Source organism: Brienomyrus brachyistius, chromosome 1 (genome assembly GCF_023856365.1).
Source record: "Brienomyrus brachyistius isolate T26 chromosome 1, BBRACH_0.4, whole genome shotgun sequence".
NCBI lineage: Eukaryota > Metazoa > Chordata > Actinopteri > Osteoglossiformes > Mormyridae > Brienomyrus > Brienomyrus brachyistius.
This window is the reverse complement of record NC_064533.1, coordinates 944,864-958,916: the sequence shown is the minus strand read 5'-3', so window position 1 is coordinate 958,916 and position 14,053 is coordinate 944,864. Positions and strand designations below refer to the sequence as shown.

Sequence of the window (14,053 nt, the reverse complement as noted above, 5' to 3'; positions counted from 1 at the left end):
TACATGTACGTATTGGTGGCTATAACGTGACAGCCAACTATAGTATTGCATACTGCACTCTCTTCATATCATGTGGTAGACACAATGCTATACATTAATATTTAAAAAAGAAACAGTACCTGGCCCTCCCCTAGGATCACATTTAGGGGCAGAGCGGACTCCTTCGTTGTGAAACTATTATTTGCTCTCGGTCCGTTTTACACATTTGTCAAGCTAACCGAAAAAGAGCTACATTGTCTATTAAGCGGGTGGTACAGTATGAGCTAACGCGGTAAACGTATGTAGTCCAAGCTAAGTGTGCGGAGTTTATCGGGTCTTAAAAGGCGGGTTATGAATAACAGGGACAAATAAGCAACTTCAAAAGACTTTTTGTTTACATAGCAGGTGGACGTGACGTCACCGGCGGTCTCAGCACGCCGAAAAATAACAATAACCAACTCCGCAAGAGTGCCTCTCCAGGGGCAATATTTTAATAAGCTAGTCCCAAATACCTCACCGGATCCATTCTGATATATTGAACCCTGGCGCAAAACATACAACATCGGCTTACTCCGAGAGCAATATAACGGGGGTTAGTGGCTTATTCATTTGCATTGATAACAACAGCGCAGAACAACCGGAGTAGGAAGGAGGGAGGGAGGCAAAGAGGGAGGCAGCAGAGTACGCGTGCATCCCGGAGCCCGGTGCCAGCGGAGGAATACCCCGCGTGTTTACGCCGCGGTTTGTTGTTCGTTTTCTGATTTGTGATTAATCGAAGCTCGCACGTGCGAATTGCCCTCAGCGTAAAAAGTCGCTCGCAAGTTATTTCTGGCCGACTGTTGTTATTTTTTACCGAGGAAGTACTTCTAAGTCTCGGTAAGTGTTCACGTTGCTGTTTATCTCCTTTTCTTCTCTGACTTTTACTTCATTTGTTATCGACAAGTTATCTGCAAGTAATGTGTAGTAACTCGTCTACATGGCACCTGGAATACAGTTTTCACGTCCTGTGATGACAGATATGTACCCATCTATATTATATCTTCTGCAAACGCCTTTTCCCCTTACCAGTGCATTGTATGGTTCCTGCTGTCTTTTGTATCGGCGGCTGACTTTTAGCGAATGCATTTCTCAGTAATGTGTTCTTTGAAAGACAAGTTGAAAGCCAACAAGACAGAAACCCAGGATATAGCCACTAAAACGATATTTGTCTACTCACTAGTATACGATTTAAATAGCACTATTTTTAGTTAAAAAAAACAGAATGCCTATTTGTCATAGGACTGGAAGGAGTCCTTTATTTCGCTAAATGTCTTCGCTGTACCGTAAGTATACATGTCACATTATGTTCCTTTTTAGAAGTATCGAGAGAAACATTGCATTACACTATTACCTCAGAGATTCAGTTTTTAGTTTTCAATTGAAAAACTCCACGCAACACGTGTGCAGATTTTAGGTAACATCTGACCATTAGGAACCGTTCATTGTAATATACCAACAAGGTGAGAGATATTTAGTTAGTGATCCGTTGTAGTGACCTGATGATGTTTAACATTTGCTTAGGTAAGTGGCTTTGGTTGCAGTTAAAGTGAAAACTGCGAAGTGCGCTTACAGCTGTGACAGTGTGAGACATTCCCCTAAAACCTAATAACGATCAAAATAGTTCTGCTTGTTCTGTTAGCAGATTCAAGTAGTATTCTTCTTCGTTAAAATGGCATTTATCATGCACTTAAACGTGATTTCTGTAATTTGAAATACAGCTCTAGGCCTAACAGTTTACTGAAAGAATAGCTCTATTTGAAGCGATATGAAGATGTTATCACAAGTTATGGGCTGATTATACAACATACGCCGTTATTTGGTGTGAAGCTCGGGTAGCGTAGGAAATTGGTTGATTTAAAATCATTTACATAAAATTCTAATTGTGTAACATTACTGCAGACTGCACGTTATGAACATCTTATATATTGCTATATTCAGTTTAATGTGTACGGCTGTAAAATGCAGTCCTTTTAATACTTTACTGGTTCCATAGTTTGTTAGCCCTTATAAACTAAAAAAATCTTGTAACTATTCGCAGAATTTTTGTTTTGGAGTCCTGTAGTATTCAAGTTTTCCGGAGCAAATATTCTCGCTTGTCAGTGATTGTTCAGGATGGTGAAACCGTATTATTCGTGTTCCACAATGTTAGTTAATTATGTATAATTTAGCTGATTTATCTCGTTTCGTGCGGTCAAACATAGTCTTCTGCACATTTCTAAAAATGTAATATTTACCATTTATAATTATAACTGAGTTATACATCGGAATGAATAAGTCCTGTAACTTTAGGACACACGAGTTTTACTTGTATTTGTGTTTTGAGTTCAGTCCAAGGATGGGTTTATTAGATAACTGTTTAACTTTTTCTTTTTTTCTGTGCTCTGTAAAAACTGGGCTCATCTGAAAATAATCGCCTCAGTTTGAATTATTAAAGACTCATATTTTAACACGCGCTCTTTCTTACTTATTTTTGTTCAGTGGAAACTTGCCTTTTTAGTTTGGGGTGTTTGCTCGCTTTCATTTTATCACGATTACACATTTGATTGCTCGGCCCGTCCATTTAAATCAGTTTTCGTTATTTGTGAGGCAGTGGACTGAGCTCTTGTGTTGTCCGTGGTTCCTGTGGGCATATACGTTAATCCTAAAAGATGAGTATGAAGATGGTACTGATGCGCGGTACTTCTGTTTGAAAATCACCGAATCAGGATTTGCCTACACATTGACCAGGGCTTTGAGTTGGGCTTTTTAGTGGATGGGCAGATCATGTCGCATTAGCTATAAAGGCAAACGCTGTTTTTATCCCCGTGAACTTCATTAAAATGTTTCCATGACAACCTTCAGGGTTAGTTAAAGCTACCAGAGGTGATCAACAGCTAAATCACTTCTTACAATATTCAAGCTGTGATTTGTCTGCATATGTGTACACATGTACATCACTAATACATCTCAAAATAAAAATGATTACACCCGGAAGTGAATGTACCTTGGCAGTTCGCTGGTCTTTGGGACTCGCTGGAGTAGAAGCATTTGTTTACGTGATCATGTGCTGTTAGCTGTCAGCCCGCGACAGAACGCCTTTCTGTGATAAAGGGCTGCATTACATGCCTAAGAGAGCTTTGCACTTTAATTATCCTCGCTGGCGTAATGGTCGCGTTTGTGTGCTTCAGTGCATGCGAAATGAGGGGCTGTCGTGGATTATTTAACCTGTCTGGCTGCTGCGTCCACTTCTTCACATAAAGATATTCGTATTTTTGGCATTGAAATATGGGTGGAGCCCGTGTGTAAAATTAAAATGAATATGTTCTGGAAACGGAGGTTTTCAGTATTTTTATGCACTATTACGGCGGCAACCTTGTTCTCTATTTATTTGTCAAAGACGTAATAAGGTGTGTAATGAGGTTTTCACTGTCATTTTTACAATATGTCGGTAAGTGTCATTCAAGTCAGAATGGTACACATTTTTGGAATATGTCCTCTAGATTTTTCTTAATTATTCTAATATTTTTCCAATATTATAAAACTTCATTCCATGAATATCCCACTCTGGCTGTAATGATGTTTTGTTTCAGGTGAAATGTTGGAATTTCTCGCAAAGATTTTCGAGCTCTTTTTGTTCTTTAACAGTTCTGCAAGTTCTTTTTTTAGACCTGAAATGTTTCACTGGCACAAAACATATTTAATGGCCAGAGCAGAACTGTTTTTAATTAGTCTGTACATTCGTCTTTTAGGCTTTTGCCTGGAGGTGTGTTAACATCGCTGAGCACTCATTTACATGGCCAGAGGTGAAGAGACAGCTGTGTGAAAGTACACAAATGACCCTGCTGCTTACTCTGGTCCGGCGATACGGGCCACAAACCCGGCACAGCCTGATGGCCGGAGCCAGGACGCTTTAAAAGCATCGACGTTTTAATTGGCTGAGTTTACCCCCATTTTAACCCAAATGCCCACCTGCCCTTAAACGCTATCCGCTGTGCGACATTGGCCATAGGCGATATGTGAAGGGAACAAAGATATTTAAAAAAATGGGTGGATTAAATTGCTCAACCTGCTGTCATGAAATGCAAAAATCTCAAAAGAAATGCGTTTATTATACTGTTATTCTGAAAGGACTTTGGCATCAATTTATAAGGGCAGCCTGAAGCCATTTTATCTTATCCTGTAAAACATTCGTAAGTTAATATGAATTTTTTCCCCCTATATGTGCTCGTTTCTGGGCATCACTGCACCAGTGCATCGCATATTGTTTAATTTGTTGTATTGGTCTTGCGCTGGCTTGCAGAATGTAGAGATGCCACACACCAGTTTATCATTCAAATGATTGTAATTAGCATTTCTGATTAAATTACACTTTTGGAATACGGGGAGGGAGGGTAAATGATTTTGAAATGGTAGCCAGCACCTCTTACCCCTCGTACTGCGCTTTCAACGACACCTAAGAATTAATTTGGCTCCCTCTCCTCGGGTTTTCCTCAAGCGCCCCAGCCCTCCATCATGAGTTTCTGATTAAGTGCCATGTTCCTCTCCACACAGACATGTGAGTCGACGTATAATATCTGGCGTCACGGAGGTTAAATGCGTCTGCGGGGGCCTTTGAGGGGTTTAATACATCCATGACAGATATTGCTTGTTTTGCAGGCACACGTATGGCCAACAAGCGACACCATCTGAATTTCACGTCCTACATATTGACACGGTCAAAAATCAAATTTTGTAGGGGAATCATACCGATAAATCGTAAGACTTGGGATTGTGGGCCAGGGACCGCGTTTACAGTTGAATAGCTTTGATGTTAAGGTGTTGCTCCAGGATTAACGTGTGATTAATGTGTTTTTTTTTTTGCACGAGGTTAGTGCTTGAGGTACCTCCTTCTGCTGGATTTGTCCTCCAGCATCTGACAGCACATTTTTGGGCAATGTGAGACCAGAGTTCCTCTCTTAACTCAGTTTCACATGTAGAGGCACTAGGTCTCCAACTTCAAGAGTTTTCAAGAATCAGATTTCCTCTGATGAGTTTTGGGTATCTGTTATAACAAGGGTGGTGTTAATACCTATTTATCTGTGTTTCAGTTTAATCCAAAACAATGTATAATTTGCAGTTTGTGCGGTTTTATACATTCGTCTGGATTTTTACTTGGAGGTTCTAGTGTTTCAAGGCTACGTTCTCCTCCTCGGCTTTGAAGCTGGTGCGCTCCCCTGCTCTTAACAGTAGCCCAGAAGTCTGGGAAATTTCTTTCAGCTGGAGTAGCTTATTTGCCGCTCAGGGTGTTATTCCTGCTTGGCATTTGACCTTGATGTATCAGCGGAATGGTTTTTGATGACGACAGTGTGAAGCTGTCCCCTCTCGTCCCTTGAAGCACTCTCACCCCAGAACTGCTGACCTTTTGCCCACTTCCACCTTCTCATCACCAGCAAACAAAGGGCGTTTTACTAAATTCCTCTAGTAATGTTTGATTAGAGTATAATGGTGGTGAAGCAACCACAACAAATTTATTTTTATATAGCGCATTATCACAACATTACATTGTCTCAAAGCGCTTTACAGTATCCTCACCCAAAGCCCCCAGTGAGTAAGCCAGTGGCGGCGCTTGATCTCCGGGCAAAAATCCTCGCCGATGGCATGGAGGTGAGCTGTGATTTATACACTTTGTACTTTGAGGTTAATGTTGGGTCGGAAGGGCCTGGTTCTGATACGGTCTCTCACCATGCTGGCAGAAGCAACATATGGACCCAACAGAACAACAGCTTATTTCCGTGGTGTTCGTTGAGTGGTTTTTAATTTGGATCGTCACTGCTAGCAAGCCGCAGCACAGATGGTGTGTGGGGGGCCAGCTGTTGCTTATAAACTCTCTCCCCCCCAATTCATTTCCTTTTTTTGTTTCAGTCTAGCATAGTGCAGATCAAGATGAGTTCGAACTGTTATGACACCTGTCTCTTTTTTTGTATGTAATTTGTGTTTTTGTCAAGTTATTTCTATGATAAACAATAAATAATGATGAGGAGCAGGAGCAAATGGCCCCTCGCCTGCGTAGAATTGCTTGCTGTGCCTCAGCCAGGTCTGTGGAGGGGTGGGAGCTGGGGTACAGAGGGAAGGAGTCACCCCCCCCCCCACACACACACACACACACACACACACACACACACACGGGCTTTGTGACCTGACATCGGAGTGTCTCGGAAATGTCAGGATGTCTTGTTCTTTGTCTCAGGCGGGATGCTGGAGTGTCGCTTTCATAAACATCTTCAGGGCACGGCTTGCCGGCTGGCTACTCCAGTGGTGGGCACCACAATCTCTGGGGAGAGAAACATAACGTCTTAACCACCGTTCGTTCATAAATCAAACTAAGAGTCAGAATGTCCCTGTGCTGTACAATTCTGTCAGACTGCATGGTACAGAGTAAGGTGATGTCCAAGCCAGGCACCAGCACAGGCCGCTGACTGCAGGCGGTTCTCCTTGCCGTGCTGTACGGTTCTGTCAGACTGCATGGTACAGAGTAAGGTGATGTCCAAGCCAGGCACCAGCACAGGCCGCTGACTGCAGGCGGTTCTCCTTGCCGTGCTGTACGGTTCTGTCAGACTGAATGGTACAGAGTAAGGTGATGTCCAAGCCAGGCACCAGCACAGGCCGCTGACTCCTGCCGGTTCTCCTTGCCGTACTGCTGAGGTCGCAGCACCATTTTGCTTAACGACATTTTTCTTTGGAGTCTCACAGCCTGTGACCTTTAAATGAGAAACAAAAAAGTTCTGGCAACACTTAAAACTCTCATCTGAAATGCACTATCGATGCCTTCATAATGCATTATAATGGTCGGTGTAAGAATTAATAAAACATTACAGCATCTTCTATAGACAGTCATAAGGCATTCTAGCGTTGATTGAAACACTTCATGAACTCCAATGAACCACTCATCTATAATGCACTATGGATACCTTCATAATGCATATTAATGATTGGTTTAACTGTAAACTTGAGTGCTACTGAATGTCTTAATACTTTCAAAACTAGGCTGAAAACTCATCTTTTTACCATTGCCACAAGAATCTATGATAATCCGTTATTTCATGCATGAATTATGACAGGTTATTTGTTTGTGGATCTGTCTGTCTGTCTAACACATCAGTTTATTTATTTGTCTATTTTCTATCCATTTATAATTTTTTTTGTGCTTATTTTAATTTCTTTTAAAATGTGTGTAAAGTATTTTGTAAACTGGTTAAAGCAGCGCAATAATATTTAAGTCTGATTTGTACTGCATTACTGTCATGCTGGGTGAGGAAGGCATGACTCAGATGCTGCTTGGTTCAGCTTGTTCCGTCTTACCTATGAATTCAGCTTAAAGACAGACTTAGGGAATCTTGTTCATAGCCAGGAGACCGCCTGTATTTTGACTGCCTTTGTGTTACATTAGTGTTTTTTGTCCTTTGTTGAATCAATGAATTATATAATAATCATTGCAGATTCTGACATTATTGGTTGATCAGGCCTAAGCTGAATAATTTCTTACAGTAAGTAACCACAGCGACATCCATCATCAAACAGGAAGTAGACAGTTCCTGGGCTGATGGGGAGATTTCTACCTGCCAGAAGTCTCCCTCCCTTTCTTCCCTGCCCCCCTCTTCCTCTGTGAAGTAAGTCTTTATCGTTTGTTCCAGAAAGGCAGCGGTGGACCATTTGTGGTTTCAGCGATTCCCCACCGCGTGCTAATCCCCTCAGAGCGGGCCGGCATTTGCCGCCGCTGGGCCGCAGTGGCATGGAGACCTCCCCCACCTCCACGATAGAGAGGCATTTCAGAGGAGGGTCCGTTTCAGTGGAAGCCATTCAGGGGGCTTGAATCCCCAAGCGATCTTGAAGGTTAAGAAGGCATTATAAAGCTGGTCTTCAGCGATACACCCCATCTGGGTCCAGGACGGTTTCCACACGGAGGCCGCAGATGGAAGTAGGCAGATACAACCAGGGAACAATCGCATCTCATGTTCTCTTATGATGTTGACAGTAACTAAAATTTCACTAATCTACACCCCCCTCCCTTCTCCCCCAATCTGCATTTCAAAGAAATCTAATTTAGCGGCGAGTTACGGTTTTGGAGGACGAGACCCCTTTATTCTGGCCTTTTATTGCGCCTGCCGCAAATTATCTGGTGTCTGTGGAGCATTGCTTGGTGAGACGGGCTCACGGACCGCGAAGGCCCCCCCGCATGTGGTGTGATGCCCGAGCCGCCGACCGGGGTAATTACACGTTTGGCAGCGAGTACAATGGGCTTGAGCGCCATCCTCGTTCAGGCAGAATCGCCCGTCGAGCGTAGATAAGGCTTTTGCCCCTGAAGTGAGTATCACTCCGACATTGCTTAACACCCCCTGGCAGAGGTGCGATTGCCGTCCGCGGTAATCAGGCTGGTCTGCTCCTCTGAATGCGTTTGAGGCTCCTTTTACACACTGTATTTATACATCTTTACGCTGCTCCCCAGGTCTGACGAAATCATCTTGCTCTGTGATGGTGGGGTCTTTCCCTCAACAAAATGTCATAAACCAGCTCTTCCATGATTGAAGCCTGGAATGATCACTGCATGTTGGCTTGTAAACTGAAGGTCCATAATGCAGGGTTATTGGTCATTGTTTTTTTTAAATTTTCTTCCTGATTGGCCATTTGATGCCTTGCCTCTATTTGAAATTCCCATCCTTTACATTGCACGTAACATGAATATTCCCTTCTCCTTTGTTCCTGGAAATTCCTTTATTCGCCCGTCCTAAAAAAAAAAAAAACGTTTATCAGAAAGGTTGAAGTCAGGGAATTACCGGTATGTTTTAAATCCAGTACAGTAACCGGGGCACAATCATGAAATCAGTGCAGAACATAAGGAAATATCTCACCTAAATAATTTAAATGTATAATGGGGCGGGGGGTATTTCAGAAGGTCAGGGGAAAGAGGAGTAATCAGGCTATATGCTAATCTGTGGCCACGGTTCTGAATTTAGCATCTGGCTTTTAGCTTTTAGCGCTTAGCGAGGTGCCTCTTAAATGAAGCCCGCAGGCAGCACAGCGTGTTCTAGCAGGACTCGTTTTCCCCATCATCCTCTCTGTCATCGCAGGCGAACCCTGTGTCCAGTCAGACTTCAGCTTATGAGGGCTGGGGATGGACCGGGCCCTAAATCCAGATGGGGGTGAAAATTTAGTTACTGGCCCCTAAAATATTTTATGATACTAATTCTTCTCATTTGGTCCCAAACTTGACTTTCCGTTTTTAAGAAATATTTTAAAGCCTGTGTTATAGAAATGGTAATTAATAGAAATGGTATTTTATAGAAATGGTATTTTTCCAATTTTCATATTATATATTACATCGGGGAAATCATAATATTGAATGTGTTGTTCCTCCTTAATGGCTCTGAATCTTGCCTCTTGGACTGAGAATCAGAGGTGAGTCCGCAGCAGCCCTGGGCTGCTTGTCTCACGCTCTCTCCTGCAGGATCACCGTGATCTACAGCTGCTACAGCCCACCATCTTTCCGGGACAAGTTGAAATCATTTGTTCTGGCACTAATGAAGGGACTGATTGGAGCTTTTTTTATGTGTCAGGTGTGTCATCCGTGACAGTTCATCTCAGGGGGGGGGGGGGGGTCTCTGTTGATGAAGGGGTGGGAACCTTTCAATCTGGGAATAAAAAAAGAAACTTTTAATAATGGTAGTGTTGTTGTAGGGTTTAAAGATAAAGCAGGGTACCTCTGAGGAGCCAAATTAAAGATCCAAATGTAGCCTGAAGTTGGTGCGCTGCAGAGAACTCTCCCCTCTGGGGGTTGCCATGTTCGTGAACTAAAATACTGCCATGGCCTATTTAAGGCTCCAAGTTTCTTCCTGTTTAAGGTGATAATCTAGTTTGCTGGGTTGCGATTGCGTAAGTGCGCCTCGCCACAGCCTGGGGCTCGGTGTCCAGCCCATGAGAGCTGCACGCTCCCTCTGATGCTCTCATTCACCCCGCGCTCTCTTCCGCAGGATGGAATATGGCCTAGGGGGCGCCATAGCGCATGGCAGAAGAGGCCTGTGGAGCCCAACCAAAGTGGTGAGTCTACAGCATCCATAAAGCAGAGACTGCGAAGGGCTCTACAGCGTCCCGCCACTGATCATTACCCGCGTGAGTGAGTGAGAAGAGGTGGAGACCAGGTGACAGTCGAATGCTCTGAGCTCCAGCAGAAGAGTCTTTATGGTGGAGTTTGTGCAGGTCCTTGTGTCTGTACTGGTCTGTGCAGGTCTTTTTGTCCGTACTGGTCTGTGCTGGTCCTTGTGTAGGTCTGTAGTGGTCTGTGCTGGTCCTTGTGTAGGTCTATACTGGCCTGTGCTGGTCCTTGTACAGGTCTGTACTGATTTGTGCTACTCCTGGCAGGTCCATGCTGGTTTGTGCTGGTCCTTGTGTAGGTCTGTGCTGGTCGTTGCACAGATCTGTGCAGGTTTATGCTGGTCCTTGAAGGTCCATACTGGTCTGTGCTTGTACTTGCACAGGTCTGTGCTGCCCTGTACATTTCCTTGCACAGATCCGTGTTGGTCTGTGCTGGTCCTTGCACAGGTCTGTGCTGGTCATTTGTAGCCTTTCAGCATCACTGCTGAATTCACACGTGCCGTTTTTTCAGACCGTGATTCACTGTGCCGGTCAGCCAATCAAACATTCCATCCTGTGAAGCCTCCCCCACACTTGTGACATAGGAGAACGTTAGAAAATTACTGTCTATATAGGTCTCCAACCTTCTTGCGCAACAGTTTATGCTACTTTTACTAAGTAATATGCACAACAGTACATTTTGCTGATCAGGTTTATTTTTATCAGTTAATTTTTTCTGACTTGGGGGGGGCAGGGGGACGTGATGGTGTCGTGATTGACTATGAATGTCTTGAAGGTTGTTCAGTCGATAGCTATTGACCAGGTGGTAAGCGCCGCTCCGAATCATCCTTTCGCCGCTGATGCATGCTCTCAGCGCAGTGACAGATCGAAGGCAGATCACAGTCACCGCGGGTTACAGGTGCGTGACTATGGTCACTTTGAGCTTCTGCCTTTCTTGCCGCTGTTATCAGATCACCTTTACTTCTCTTCTTTACTTTTTACTTTTCTTCCTACCAAGGCAGCTGCATCTAACTTCAGGAATAATGTATCAGGATCATGGTTAAAACCTCTGGCTGTATCCGGTGTTATGCTTTGTACTTTAGGTGTCCATGAGTATCAGGCCATGACTGATTACTGTAATGTTCGTGCCACCTGGCCATCCAGCACTGACGTCACGTCACGTTCCGGCATGCCTGTGAGGTCACTCTGCTCTAAGGCTACCCCTGCGCTCCACGCCCTCACGCCCTGCTCCAAACCCTGCCATGCAGTGCGATCTCTCACCATCAGGGCCTGGTTAAATGATGGCAGAGCCCCCCCTCTCTCAGGCTACCCCTGCGCTCCACGCCCTCATGCCCTGCTCCAAACCCTGCCATACAGTGCGGTCTCTCACCATCAGGGCCTGGTTCAATGATGGCAGAGCCCCGTGGCAGGATGACTTTGTGCCGAGGGGCCACACGGGATGATGGTGGAACGGGATTTTTGACCTTGGCTTTTAAAGAGATTTTCACATTTTTCTTTTAATTTGTTCAGCATCCAATTAAATCTTCAAAGATGAATTCTCAAGTGTATCCCCTTAGTACAGGGAGGAGTGTAGATGTCCCCGAATCAGACTTTGAATATGCATTAAAAAAAAAAAACCTACAGCAATTACTCACATCTTACCGGTCTGGATTTTCAAAATGATGTACAAAGTGACGGCTTTAGTGAAATTTGAAATGAGCTTGCCGTCATATTCCCGGTCGGGCTGTCTGGAGAGTGAGGATCTTCACTGCTTTTACCCTGGACAATAAGGGGCAGGAGAGTCGGATGGGACATCAGAGAGGCTGGCTGCTCTCACGGGCCCCATCAGCGTCAGTACAGAGGGGGGATTCTTTTTAATCTCTGTCCACCGCTAACCCTGGTGAATAGCTCAGGTCTGGGATGTGGTCATTGGTCGTCTCCTGAATATTTTAAAGTCTAAAGTCAAGACTTTCAAACAAACCAGTTCGGCCTCACTTTTTAATTTATTATTAATTTATTCTTACTCTTCACATTTTTTCCCCTGTTGGACCTGATCTGGTTCTGCAGTCATTCTTGGACCTGGACCTGCCATCTTCTTTTCCTCCCTCTTCTGCTGAACTTCAGGTCATCTATCCAGTTCAGTTTTAGAAGTATAATATATCGACCCATCACTGCTGATCTGATTTAGCAAAGTAACTTTCACCATAAAAAACAAACGCATGCATACAACAGAAAGCATGCTTAGCGCTAAGCAACGCCTGCTACATTTTTAAAGACTTGTCTTTGTGTTGTGTGTCAACAAGCTTCCTCTGAATGAGCATATTAATAATTCACTTTAATAATCTTTATGGTTGAGACCTGGAATCATAACTTCGTCATCATTTCTTTCTCTTTTGTTACTCTCTTTTCCGTGCCTGTTACAGTTTGGGGTCGATGGTCCTTAAGGTTGGGACCTGGCATCATAACTTGTCCATGATTTCTTTGTCTTTTTTTATCACAGCAGGCGGCACTCGGATGCGTGGGGTCGCCAAGGGCTCCTATGGCATGTGACGTAGGATTGAGCAATATAATGATAAAATATAATATCGTTATTAGGAACATTCATATCGTTATTATTCTGAATATCATGAGTATCGTGATATAGTCTAAACACTTTGCTTGCATTATTAATAGTCATAATGCACTATTTTTATGCAAATTCCATCGAGGTATGAGTCATATGATTTACATTTTAATATTAGATTTCCGTTTTGAGGTCCCTTCAGTTTGTTGCCTTTATTCATGTTTTGTTTAAGGGCAATTCTAAGGGGATTTTAAGCAATAATTGAGCACTGAAGTAAAGAAATAATGACTTGAATTACATTTTGATATTTATTGATTATCAAATATAGATATATTTGATTGTTGTTTTAAGAAACAGTGAGAAAAAGTGATCAGGACTAAAAAAAGCCCTAGTTTCACAACATGGTTGTTGATCTGCGGAGTTAATTAGGGGTGTTGGCCAGTGTTCGGTGGTCCTCTTGGGTGGCATTCGGGGAGGGGGGGGCGTTTCATGTGGCATCAGGTGGACTCCTCCTCTTGCTGGGCCCTGTCATCTCCCATGCCTTCAGGAAGCCTTGGGCTGCTATGGTCAGGTGTGCGTCACCGACGGTATCTCTGGATGTTTGGCGTTAAGGTCTGTGCCTCCTCTGTGGAACCTACTTGAGGAATCCAAGGCCATCTCTGCTTGCGAGGGGTACGTCAAGTTCGGGTGCCGGTGTGCCGTCCACACTCGGAGAAAATGCACAGAAGGGAGCCGGAGGTGGTATTTCACACTCGGGGGTGGGGGGGGAACCTCAGTGACGGAGCGCCAGCACAGCGCGAAATGAGGAAGTGTCACAGTGTAAATGTTACTAAGTGTCCCTAATTGCAGTGTTTTCATGTTTTCTAAATGGACTCGTAATTCTCAGGCACATCCCAAAAAGGGCTCTGTGAGGAGAGGTGAATTACATACCTACTGCAGCATGTCGTAGAGGAAGTCACCATTTGTTTGGATGTTTTTTTTCCCTTCGGGTCTGTGAAATGTTTCCCAGCCAGGAAGGTTCGCTGAGCATTAGCAGAGTAAAAGGGCCAAATGTGTGTGTGAGAGGGTCTCCACTCCGTTCCAGAAATAGTTGGAAATATTTCCGTGATCTCGTCTGTTCTGTCCTTTAGGCGGAAGCTTCTGAAGAGCGAATCAGGCATGGCCTTCCTGCCGCAGACCTCAGGCGCTCAGGCCTGGCCTGCAGCGGGGCCCTGATGTAATTTTAAGAAAATCAACTAATGGTGATTTAGGATAACAATAAAAACAGGTGTGTGGCAGGCTGCCGCGCCATGGCCACATTCTGCGGAAACGTGACGCTCTTTCACGCCATATCGAATGGCAGGCCTGGCCGGGAGGACCCATGATGCATTTCACAGACATATGAATGTC

At 44.1% G+C, this 14,053-nt stretch overlaps 1 pseudogene; it reads left to right on the top strand.

Annotated features, from left to right (window-relative positions):
* The first annotated feature begins 622 nt into the window (after positions 1 to 622).
* The window catches only part of LOC125731441 (forkhead box protein P2-like), a 112,410-nt pseudogene continuing 98,979 nt past the window's right edge, over positions 623 to 14,053 (top strand).